At 29.2% G+C, this 13,736-nt stretch overlaps 1 protein-coding gene across 1 annotated transcript in view; it reads left to right on the plus strand.

Moving 5' to 3' along the window:
• The first annotated feature begins 4,533 nt into the window (after positions 1-4,533).
• Positions 4,534-13,736, plus strand: part of LOC107450885 (uncharacterized) — a 65,286-nt gene continuing 56,083 nt past the window's right edge. Inside the window, exon 1 of the mRNA XM_087164372.1 lies at positions 4,534-5,342. The gene's annotated coding sequence lies outside the window, so the exon portion shown is untranslated. The remainder of the gene's footprint in view (positions 5,343-13,736) is intronic.

Consider the following 13,736-nt stretch of genomic DNA (forward strand, 5'->3'; position numbering starts at 1 on the left):
AGGGGGAGTTTCTTGCTTTTGAGGGGTGCCATCTACGACCAAGAATATGACATAAGCCACACAACCGTCACACAGCCAGTTTATAGGGTGGACCCATTAATTCATCCTCAGAGCTTAATTTCGACCTGAACCAGAGAACGATCAATCTTCAATTCAGTATCCACAGAGGCATAATTTGTTTTTGAACGTGGAGGACTTTGTAACCCAAACAGATTTAACAGTCACCATTTGCTACAAGGGGAGTCTTCGAACGGTGGGGATCGAACTCATGATACCTTGGATATGGGCCCAACGCCCTACCAACCAGGCTATCCCGCCCATTTTTTCCGTCATTTTTTCTATCAGGTTTTAATTTTTCTTGAAAGTGGCTACCCTGCATTAAAAATTTTAAACAGAAAAAAGCAGTTCTTTCAAATTTTGTGAATCTGATATCGTATCATTTTTTAAAAAAAAACTATTCACAGTGATAAAATTAAGAACGAACTAAGGAAAAAAAAGCTGTAAAACTGAAATTTAAGTATTCAAACTGTTGTCTTTCAGACAATATCTTAAATATAAAAAAAATTATGTCATCTGACTAGAATTTTGTACGGAAATTATGCTAATTTTAAGATAAGTTGAAGAAGAACACTAGATGTAATAAATTTATCAACCCTTAACAGAGGAATGCAGCCAAAGATCGTAAAATGCTTTAAAAAATTCCAAATATTTTATGGTAATTTCAAAACCCTTGACTATGAAATATTCTAGTCGCCAACTCACAAAAAGTTCATAAATTCTGTTTTCACCAGTTATTTAATTTTTCATCATTAAATTTTTTATTTTCAAATTTCCACATTCGGCTGTACTTTTACTTTTATTTATTTTATTTATTTTACTTATTTATTTATTTGTTTAATTTCTTTTTTTTCTTTTTGAAATTTTGCGCAGATCTGACTAATACATAAATTAAATAATTTTTAAAAATGAAATTTTCTGCTTGATTCTTTGATGGTATTTAATCAGTGCAAAACATTTAAATTGGCAAAAATGTCTTATTCTTTACTATTTAACAGATTAAATAACTGAAAATTTATTAGTTTACGAGCGCAAGTTAAATTACTAATAAATGATAATTTTAATTATGGTATTATTGTCTTTGGATGGACGATTTTTAAAATTCAATTCATCGAAATGATTTTTATAATTGAATGATTTAAAAAATTTTCGAGCTACAGCAAAATACTACGAAAAGTGAAATTGGCATTAAGGGAAAAACTAGTATTATTACCATATTTTCAGATTGCGACGACCCCAAATATTTTGAAGGTCAACAATCTAAATTCGTCGGAAAAAAAAAAAGATACGGAAGTTCAGAAAAAAAAAACTTTTTGTAATTTAAAATATCATCTGCACTAATTAATTAGCATATTTAAAGCTAGGGGGCCGTTCAAAAAGTACGTACACAAAAATGGAGAAATTTTAAACCCCTCCCCCCCTTCGTACATTACCGTACATAAGGTCTTACTCCCCCCCCCTTAGAGTACGTACATTTTATTAGTCTACCCTCCTTTTTCATAAAAATTAAAATAATTATGTTTTAAATAAAATTAAATATTTACTTAAGGAGTGTGTAGGATAAAGTCAAATTTAAATTTGGTGTATGTTTATAAAGTACGTACTTTGTATAATACCTCCCCCCCTCCCCATCGTACAAAACCGTACATAATAGCAAATCCCCTCCCCCCCCCTTCGGGATGTGCGTACTTTTTGAACGGCCCCTAGGGCCTTCGAGCCATAAGGAGAATGCTATAGCGCGGGGAAACTGTTTGTGGTAAATTCCGTTCTACCTTCATATTTCAAAATCTAAAAATTAGAGAAAAGTGGTAAACCTGGAGCGAATTGGGAAGTTTCGAAATTTTACTTATGGTAAACAAAACTTTAACTTAAGGTATCAACCATGTACCTGCGGCGAGACATGCAGACTTAATTAATTAAGCCTGACACTTGGTCTTCGAAATAAGAGGCTTAAACTAGGCATACAAAAAACCACACCCAGTTAATATTTTACTGTAATTTACAGTGACAGGAATTTAAAAAAAAAAACTGTTTTAAATTTAAAAATTGTAGCGCAATGTTTCCCTTATACTTGTCATCAGTTTGATAAGAAGATTGCAAGGTATCAGGGCAGTAATTGATACTTTAACTTCTGTTTCGCTGACACAAATGAAGTTACTAAATAACAGGTTTAGTTGAGAAACTTCGGAGAACACAATTATTTATGGCATTTAAATATAATTGTCATTTCAAACTAAGTTGGTAGCTCCAAATTTTAATAATAAATGGCTTAATTTGCATACTCTGACGCATAATCAAGTCTCAAATTTATTTAAATGTATACAATTTTTACCAAATTGATTGAAACTCCGTGTTCTTTGGACTACTGTAATTCTTTAAAGGATTGGATTTTTTGTTGTTGTAGAATGGTGAGATTCTTAGGTGAAAATTTGTGCTCCTTTCATACAAAATCCGGAGGTGGCGCAAAAATAATAACAATAATAATATTGCGATTTTACACAAGTTTTCAACTTCAATATACATTTTTATAAAGCACAATGAATTTTTTTGGATTATTTATTGGATGGCATTAAATTGGGACCACTGATAAAAGTTTTGATATATACTATAAAAACTATGCTGAATATGGTGCTGAACTTTCGTCCGTTTTCTGTTTTTAAAATTAAGAACACCCATCCCATAACACCGTCCCAATTATCCCCCCGGTCTTTAATTTTGATTGATGTTTTTTTGTGTGGTCCATAGATGTTACATTACAATATTCCTGTTTACTGGTGGTACCAATCGATATGTTTGCTCGTGGGATTCTGTGTGCCTTTGGATTGACTATTTATTATCAAATGAACTAACTATTGGAACTAATGAACTGGATTGACTAATTATTGTCAAATGAATTATTGAAACTAATGAACTGTATTGACTATTTATTATCAAACTATTGAAACTAATAAACTGTGGATTGATTATTTATTATCAAACTATTGGAATTAAAGAATTGGATTTACTACTCATAATTAAACTAGTGGAACTAATTAACTGGATTTACCAATTATGAAATGAACTGCTGGAACTAACTAGCTGGATTGACTATTTGTTTTCAAATAAACTATTGGAACTAATGAACTGGATTGTCCATTTATTATCAAATGATCCATTGGAAATAATGAGCTGGATTTGCTAATTTTGAAATGAACTCCTGGAACTAACGAGCTGGATCGACTATTTATTTTCAAATAAACCATTGGAACTAATGAACTGGATTGATTATTTATTATCAAATGAATTATTTGAACTGATAAATTAGATTAATTTTTTATTATCATATAATATAGTTGAAGACGTCGAGTTTTATTTATTAAGTATAAAAATTATTCGCACTATTTCATGATACATATTTACTTTAAATAAAATTTTGTGTAATTCGATTGATTCGAAAAAAAATTTGCATTTCATTTTCTCGATTAATAAGCAATCAGCAATATCAAAAATTCCAAACCAGCAATTTTTCAGAAAAGAATATTCTTTGAAAATAATGATTGCAATTCTACTTTTTCAGTTAGAAAAAAAGAAGAAAGGATGAAGCGGCAATATTTCAAAAAGGGATAAATCTTAAAACACAAAGAGTGTTCTTAAAAATTACGAAGAGTTTTATTCCTTAGAAATAATTGTTCTTTGAAATAATTGTTCAATTCCAAATCAGCAATAGTTCAAAAAAGAATAATCTCTGAAAACTACGATTATAATTCTATTTTATCAGCTCGAAAAAAAGCAAACAAACTGCAATATCTCAAAAAGGAGTAAATCCTAAAACACAAAGAGTTTTCTTTAAAAAATTACGAAGAGTTTTATTCCTTAGAAATAATTACTCAATTTTCTTAGAAATAATTGTTTAATTCCAGATCAGCAATAGTTCGAAAATGTAAAATCTCTGAAAGAAACGATTGCAATTCTATTTTCTCAGTTAGAGGGGGAAAAAACTGCAATATCTCAAAAAGCGATACAAAGAGTTTTTTTTAAAAAATGACGAAGGGTCTTATTCCATAAAAATAATTGTTTAATTTTCGTAAAATCTTTTGATAAATTTTATTATATCAAAGTTAGATGTTCTTTTAAAGAGTAAAATCAAATTTGTGAAAATTTGATTGAGTCGAAGAACAATTTTTTTTTCCTCAATCGGCAAGAACGGCAATCACTCGAAAAAATCGTTATTCTATTAATTTTTACACGCAATTTTATCGACAATGAGAAAAAAGAAAGAAAGAAAGTAAAATATGTCAGTTTTTTTGACAGCTTTTATGCTGATCAGTCAAAATAAATTATTTTTTACATTAAGATTGTGGTCATGCAACGTACACAAACAATATACACATAAAATCACAAATGACCCCCCCCCCCTTTTCTGACGGGCATGTACCACTCTCTCATTAGAGTAAACCCACTCCGAGTCACGTGACTCTTCCCTCAATTTCCATCCCCGCCTTCAGAAGAACTTGTTGAGTAGTAAACCTGTGGCGGACTGAAGGCTCAGCATATGCCTTCTCAGCTCTGTGCCAGGTACAAGGTGTCATGCTGAGCTGCTGCATTTAACTGCTGCGATCGGATCGGAGTGGTCCCGCATCGAAGTGCTCTTCATTTTAACTAATGTTCTTTTATTTTATTTTTATATATATATCCGCTGCGCCCATACAGTGAAAAAGGTCGCAAAGAGCACAACCTTGGATTCCTTTTTGTCTTTTGTGTTTCAAATTGCGAACTCTACGAGAACATGTGTTTCTTTTTAAAATAGATTTGTCCTGACAGTTTGCGTCACCTGACTTAGTTTGTTTCGTTATTATCAAAATCGTTTGCTGATGGATATATCTGTTTGTATTGATAAACAAGAAAGAAAAAAAAAAGATTTTCTTTCGTGTACCCTCTTATGATAATTACATTTAAACCGGCATAAAATAACTGCTTTGAAAAGAAATGGAAGTTTTTATTTCGGGAAAATATTGAAAAAACATTTTTAACATTTCAAGCGATAATATTTCCGCAACATTTATTTTGGAATTTTCTTGCTCATAAGTTAAAAACCTCAACTCTGTTGTTCGTGATTGTTGTTTGGATTTATAAACATATCTGGATTGGTGATCACTATTTCAGAAAAAATTGTTTTGTGCTTATTAATTCTCATAGCATCTGTGAAAAGGATAATATATTTTTGTTTGAATTCGGGGAACAATAAATACAGACAAACCATTTGAAGAAACACATCCTTACAACTTGCGGGTGACCATTAGCTGAAGGTAAGTGATTTGTTCTACACAAATTATAATTCTAATTAGGAAATTTATTTGGCGTTTTATGTATACATGTTTAAATTATCTGTATGTAGTGGTATGGTAGTCAAAATTATTTTAAATCAATTTTCTTCCATGAATAAAATATTACTCCATAACCTTAACTGTCATTAGAAGAAAATTGTTTGCAGTTTCAACGTAAAATTCTATTAAAGGGTATTTATTCATTCAGAATATTGAGAGTAGGAAATAAGAACAACGTAAAAAGAACGTGATACTTTTGTATCACCTTCTCGGCAGTTCGTTCAGATAAACGTAAGTCCTAAGACCCTGGTGTACCCCAGTGATACTTTCTCTTCTTTTGTATCAAACTTAGTTAAGAACATAGTTTGGTTATCTTACTATTACGTAATTCCATTCACATTTGGCGCAGTATAGACACGTTCTTGATAATATCCTACATTCAATTCAACCATTGAGAAACGTGAAATCTCTTCTTTTTTAATTTTTAGCAAAAATTTATAAAGTACTAGTTTATTAACTCGTTCCATGAATTTCTGAAAAAATTAACATATTTATCTGTTGCTTACGTGAATATAGGACTGTTATATACAGTTGAAAAATTTTTTAAAAATGATTTTGTACATACAGCAGTATCATTAATCAAGATAAAAAAAAAATTCTTTGGGGGGTAAGAGGGCATTGCCAGAGTTTAAAAGAAATTAACAGTTGCTATTCAATTATGTTAATTTATTAACGTCCAAACTTTTATCTTGCAGTAATCTGAAAATTTAGCCTATTTTATGCGCGGTAATGTGCATTCATTTAAACCAATTTGATGTAAGTTGTGCAACGTTACTAATTTTAATTTTTTTAATCAGAGATTTATATGCATATAAAAAGTAAATATATTTTAGTAAATGCAAATATTTTACTTAGTCAAGTTAAATGTTAAAAATGAGGTTGTGTTATAAATACTATTTTGAAGAAAAAAAAGATATTCAAACAAAAACGCTGAAATCTCTAATTACACTTTATTCAAGCATTGCATTATGAAAATCTTGTCGATAACTGTCAACAATTAATTTACATATCTTTCAACCAAAATGTTTACTCATAGTGGACATTCAATTAAAATTAAAGTAAATAAATAAAATTTTTGTTTTAAAGTGGTATTAAAATAATTTTTAAGTTTCTTCATATAATTCTTTTAGTAATTTGTTCATTAATGGTTTTTTAAAGCACTACTTGCCTAAAAGAACAAAAATATTCGTAATAAAATAGCAGTTTAAATATTTCAAACTTGGTTTTATTGAGCATTTGAACCATTTTAACCTTTTAATAGCGAACTTGCACGATTGTTTGCTTTCTCAAATCAAAGTTTCCTAAGAATATCGAACAATTTCCAAACAAGGCTTGAATAACTTGACGAACTCGTCAAATTAATTGCCAAGTCATTACATGGTGGGCAAGCTAAAATTTATATTGCAAAAAAGTTTTGCTTCCTGCAAAAGATTTTTGTTTCTTCGAAAGATTTTCATTCCCAACGATTTTTTTTCAAATAAATAAATAAAAATAAAAAAATAAATAAATAAAATAAATAAATAAATAAGTAAAATAAATAAATAAAATAAATAAATAAATATAAAATAAATAAAATAAAAAATAAATAAAAATAATAAATAAAATAAATAAATAAATGAAATAAATAAATAAAATAAATAAATAAATAAAAGAATAAATAAATAAACAAAAATAGATAAATAAAAATAAATAAATAAGAATAAAAATAAATAAATAAATAAAAGAATAAATAAATAAACAAAAATAGATAAATAAAAATAAATAAATAAGAATAAAAATAAATAAATTTAAATTTTTTTTCTGTACAAAAAATCATAAACCAAGATTATTTGCATAGAAGCATACATAGAGTTTGCCATTGGAAAGAAATTTCACTCAAACTACCGTACTAAGTGACAGCTTTGTATATTGGTTATTTTTAAACAACTTTCTTTTCGTAATATTGTTTTTCGATATCAGTTCAAAGAGGCAAGTAAACTTTATTACTTCGTTTTTTAAATCACATCTTATTGCCACAACACAATGTAAAGTAAATAAATTAATAAATAAAAGAAAAATAAAAGCGTTAGCCGTTGTGATAAATATTCGTTCAAAATTAATGAAGAGCAAATTATTTTCATAAATGTTTAGAATATTTATTTACTTTTGGTAACTGAGTCATAGGAAATAATATTTTTATTTAAAAATGGGATTAAAATAATAATAATGGTTATTTATTTCGAAACTATTATAAAATTTAAAGTAATAATTTTTTGCCAGTGTTATTATAAAAAACTCATTAAATTTTATCTTGCGCATAAGCCAAACATAAAAAAAAATGGAAAATGGAAAAATTTTATTTTCAGACAAATAAGGAGAACGAAGCAACTTTCTTTAAAACTTCACTCAGTATATTAAACGTTTAAGCAAACATTATAAATTCTTCGCTTTTATTCTATTATTTTTTTTAGTAATTTAAAAAAAATTTATTACCATATTTGAATTTTAATAAGGAAATTGAAATATTTCACTACCACGAGCAATTTGTTTTAAATGATAAACTGCCTACTTTGTTATTCTTTCATTTTTTGAAGTATTTCACTTATATTAATTTATTGTATTATGTTTCATATTTTTTTTTTTTTAGTTCTGAATTATATTCTAAAGGAAGGGAAACAAAACCCAGTATTATCTGCTCTTAAGAGAAATTCACATAGAATAAATAAACTCATCATAAGAAATTTCGTCCACATTATAGTAAATAAATGTATTTTTATGCGCTATATATACTTTGCATAAGCAATATTAAGTCCTAGATCCTATATTTTGTGTACACACGTGTTCGATATTTCGTATAACGCATCATTCAGTTTATGTGATGTTTCATATACGTAATATTTTGTCTGGATATTGTGTTATAAGTCTTCACTTACTAAACAAATACATTGAAATTTCTGTCTTTTAAAATATTTCTTGTTTGATTTATTACACGCAGGCCTGAAAGCGAGACGGAAAAGAGAAAATACTGATAGTAGAACTATTTCAATAATAAATAATTTTCGGGAGGAGTAAATCTATTCTTAACAATAGATAATTCACTGCTATCATTTTTTTTCTCGGGGAAGATTTAAATTCAATATTTAAATTTTTTCCGTTAAAAAATTTTTAATTCGGGGAAGAAGTAATTCAATATTTAAATTTTTTCCGTTAAAAAAATTTGAATTCGGGGAAGAAGTAATTCAATATTTAAATTTTTCCGTTAAAAAAATTTGAATTCGGGGAAGAAGTAATTCAATATTAAAATTTTTTCCGTTAAAAAATTTTGGCAGTTGTAGATAATATATTGTTGTTTTGGCAGTTGTAGATAATATATTGTTGTTTTGGCAGTTGTAGATAATATATTGTTGCTTTGGCAGTTGTAGATATAACTCCCCGAAGAAGTGTCGTAAATGGTGACTGATGCATGTTAAATCTATCGAGTCTCAAAGTCCTCCATGTTCCCATAACAAATCAAAATCACTAGGGGTACTGATCCAGGAGTTTCCTTGTCTTCTGAATTGGTTTAAAATTACAAGGTTACGGAGTTCATTTCGGAACATTTTTTTCTCTGTTGCATGAGATTCTTGAACAGATTCATTTCTGATTTCAAATCTGCAATCGGTTTCTTTCTGCAAGCTGCAGTTTTTGTGCAATTTTGTTATCTATTCATAACCTGGAATTTTTCTCAAGGCAATACTAAATTTTTCCACTTATCTGCTACGTAAGGAGTGGTAGGAAGAAGGTGAGAATACATTTCAGTTTCTGATGCGATACGATATGGTGATAAATTTTTTTATGTGTTAGTATTTTCAAAGAAGCAGACAAGTGCATATGTATGGAAATAAGCCTATACGTTCTATATAAAAATTAGTACATTCAGACGGAAAAAAAATACCGAACTAAAAATTATCTTAAGATAATTATTCTTTATTCAGAAACATCGCATTTAATTATAGTGAAGGATGTGTCCTGATGAAGACCTTTACTTTTTCCCCAATAATAGTTTCTCGATTCTATATTATTTTATTATTATTCTTTGTGTTTATATATATATATATATATATATATATATATATATATATATATATATATATATATATATATATATATATATATATATATATCCTAATCCTTGTAATTGGTAAATTCCGATATTGCACGTTTTTTTAGACATTTTCTGTGAGAACGAAGCCATCTAGTGAAAGTAATTTTGGTATACAAACCATGTTTGTAAGTTTTACGCTTCATTCTTGGATTAAATTGTTTTCTTTAGATGATGATATCGTATCATACGTGACTGTTATGTTCATTCTTGCATTCTTTTCTCGCATTTTTTTTTTCACCGTCTAAATGCGGATAATAATCTACGGTTTTCTGGACTTTCACTCCAATCAATACAGTTATTTGTCACGGGACGTTGGGTTTCCTAAATAATATATTCTACTCTTTCTTGAAGAGAAAAAATCACATGCTTGTATCAAAATATTTTGATAAAATACCGAAACGGATTTATCAGCACAATTATTAGTGTTTATATAAAATTTGCCAATTTCATATGCGGTAATAAGCGATGGCGGACCATTTGAAAAGTAAAATGGCAGAATTCATTTCGTTTTTGAATCTCTTATATTTAATACATTCGTTGCTTTGCATAAATTAACTTGATTTTAATGATAGCTAAAGGGGTTTTATTGTGAGATAGTGAAAGCAGTTTTTGAGAGGAAATGCTTAAGACGTATTTTTGAGAAAAAGGAGAAGTGTAAAAAGAGAATCACCCCCCACCAAGGCCTCACTCCGACAAAATATCGTTGGATGAAATTTCACCTGGACAAAATCTCATGCAGTCAAAATATCATGGAGCAGAATTTCACCTAGGCAAAACATCGTTTGAAAGGATCTAACTCAAACAAAGAATCGTGAAAATCGTACAAAAGACTAGTAATCTTTAAAAACAGCATTTTGTATACTCAAGATTTTATTGTAAAAACATAAGTAAACCGCATTGCTGTTATTCCACGAGTAAATAATCGATCCTTTGCTGTCTAAAATTACGTGTTTAAACATTTAAATTGTTTCACGTTTTTAGTTAAAAGTACAAATTTAAAAAATTGGATAAAAATAAATAGTTCAGAAATTTATTAAAGTGAAGTATAGGTTTAAAAAAATGTGATAAAATAAATCAAACATTCATATGATTTGATAAAATGCTATTTTAAATGTATTGCCAGCTCTTACAATTTTGACGAACGATATCTTTTAGCGGTAACCAATTTTATGCTTTTGTGTACCCTTTCCAAATTTTTTTGTAACGCTGTGTACCACTAATAAAAAAATGAATGTATTTTTTACGATAAACAAATTACACAAAAGTTAAAGATCACAATTGGCTGTTGACACCACCAATTATTAACTGTTAACTCCGCAAAGAGCCAATAGAAAAATCCGTAATAGTAAATTTTCATGGCTAGCTTTGTTTTTAAATAAAATTTTTTGAAATTTTTGTTTGTTGTAAGATATTTCACATACGAACGCGAACCTCCTCTGAGAAGTTCCCGTACTCCTGCGGGGTACGCGTACCACACTTTGGGAAGCACTGCTTTAACATATCGCACCCCGCAAGGTCAGTGTCAGCATTCGAGAAAAATCAACTTAAAGAATACTATAAAACTTATTCTGAAATAGACACAAAACTGACACAAACTGCCTTCAGCTGGATTAATTGGGAGGATGTGACACTTTTTAAGCTTAATGATGCATTTCAGACATATTTTTTATTGATATAACCTCAAAATTGCTGTTTTTTTTAACTTGTGTCACTTTTCTTGCCGGGGTTCAATCTGTTGTGCAAATTTAATTTAAAATTCTTTTAAAAACCCTAATATAGAGAATTAAAATTAAGAACACTGAAAATTATGCTTTATAAGTGTAAAAAAAAAAAAAACGTCAGACAAAATATTTAAAAAAATTACTTACAACTTACTCTGCTTATCAATTACAACTATATGAACTGTCTCTAGCAAAAATCGTAAAAGTTGGCATTGTTTATTATTTTTCATTTGTAAGAACCGCCTGATTTTCCCGGCCATTTCAACACAGTCCAACAATACCATATTCATTAAGACTGGAGAACTAAAATATCTGATGCGTTTAAAGCTCTTAAGACAGGTGTCATCAGTTTCGCGTGGTGAGCACAAACTAACGTTTTTGGTGTCCTTTTTTTGTGCGTGGGGGTGGACAGGACATCCTAACGGATGAATATTACACGCTCATCCGCACCGAAATAAAAAGATATATAAACTCTTCAAGATGTTTTTAGGCACGAAATGTATCGCTGGCCGGATTTTCGCATCGCCAATTTCTTACACTGTGGTTCTTAATACATATACCACCTGTCAGAGAGATTGAGGGTAATTCTTTGCCCCTTTACCTTCAGTGAAAGGAGAAAAAAAAAATAGTTTTTGTTTGGGATACCCATGAAAAGAAAGAAATCTATTTACGGTTGGCTTGTACGTTTAATTTCTACTTTCGATCTTAATGGATGCGATTTGAGGGCCTTATTGCGGAACTCCACCTTGGGAACTTCTTTTTCAAGTCTTTCTTTAATGTAAAAGATTGATAGATAGATCTTTTAACCTATTTTTTTTTAGCCTGTATTTGGCAAGGAAAAGATCACATTCGTTATGATAAAAAATAAACTAGTACACATTTTAGTAGTATTGCATTTTGCTTACAAACTTGAGTCTTATAAATGTTTCAAATGGTTTGATTGAAATTCGTTGTCGGAACTATTACCGTCAAAATTAAGTATTACCGAAACGGTTTTAGTTTATTACAGGGGTGAAAGCGAGACGGAAAAGAGAAAAGGCTGGTAGTAAAACCATTTCAGTTATTGCAAGTTTTCGGAAGGAGTTTACTTATTCTTTTTTTAAACTATTCACCAATATCTATTTTATCATGGAAAAGAAGCAGATTTATATATATATATATATGTTAAAATCTTAAAGAAATCTTGATAGTTACAGATATTTTATTTTTCACGGAAAAAATGCAATAATAAAATGTCTTTCTTACCAGTTTTTCATCTTTTCCGTCTTGCTCGGACTTTCAGCTATGGTTTATTATTCTATTTTTAAAGAACATTGTAGTATAATATATAAATAATATTTATGTATTTATAATAAAATTTCTCAATAAATGTTTTATAAAAAGTAACGCAACAGGCAGTAGTCAGCAAAAAAGTTCATCCAGATTAACACCTTGGGGGCGGGTGATTCAGAAAAGCATTCGTACAAAATCAGAATCAAGTTGTAATTAAATAAAAAACGGTAACTTACATGCAGTCGTTGCTAATTTGACAGACTTACTTTGCTTCTACTTTAATTGTTGTTAGTTTAATCATATATATAATCAATGTTCGTTCGTTGTTTTAGAACTGGGCATCTGAGGCCTAAATGGCCCTTATATATAATCAATGTTAATTCAAAGTATAACTAAATAGTTTTATTTTGAACAAAGTAATGGTGAATTAAATAAATCAAACAATTATAACTTCGCCCACAAATAAACTGTTTAAGAAATACTTTGATTACCAGTTCTATTTTTTTTACCCTGATTGAAACGGTTTTATGCTGGCACGTATTTGTGACAGTCGGCGCGAAAGGGTTAAGGCTCACCAATTTCTAGACCAACTTCATGATGGTGGCAACTTAGGGTGCTATTCGAGATAAATATCTAACTTTTGCATTTGTTCCCTATCAAATTAGCCCATGAAATGACAATTTTTTTAATGCTTTCTGCCCGCCAATAACTCGACTAGGTCAGATGAATATTGATCTTGATTAAAGGTGATAATTTCTGCACACATGGTGTAATTTATCATCAACAGAAATTCTTTCCTAATCTCTTCAATTTTCAAAATAAAATCGTTTTCTTTCGGCGTGAAGAAATGTTTTTCTAAATGAGGGAATCCCTTATTTATGTCTTTCGATTTACAAAGAGAAAGGAAAGCTTGGAGAAATTTATGGGGGCACCTACAATCTACAACCATCATATCTTTATCTACAACTATCTGAAAAATTAATAACTCACGCAGTGTCTTTGTTAATATATTAACCATCAATCAACACCCAATAAAAATAATTTATGATCCCACAACCAACGAATAATTACGCAAATATTCCACTACAAATAATTTCACAAAAAATAATTTAACAAGGAATGAATATTTATCCATACTTTTTTCGAACCTTTCAAACTTTTAGTTCTGATTTCTTATGCAGTGTTCATTCGAATCTGTCT

The sequence above is a fragment of the Parasteatoda tepidariorum genome, chromosome 5, assembly GCF_982258835.1.
Source record: "Parasteatoda tepidariorum strain Cologne lab strain chromosome 5, Ptep-v5.0, whole genome shotgun sequence".
NCBI lineage: Eukaryota > Metazoa > Arthropoda > Arachnida > Araneae > Theridiidae > Parasteatoda > Parasteatoda tepidariorum.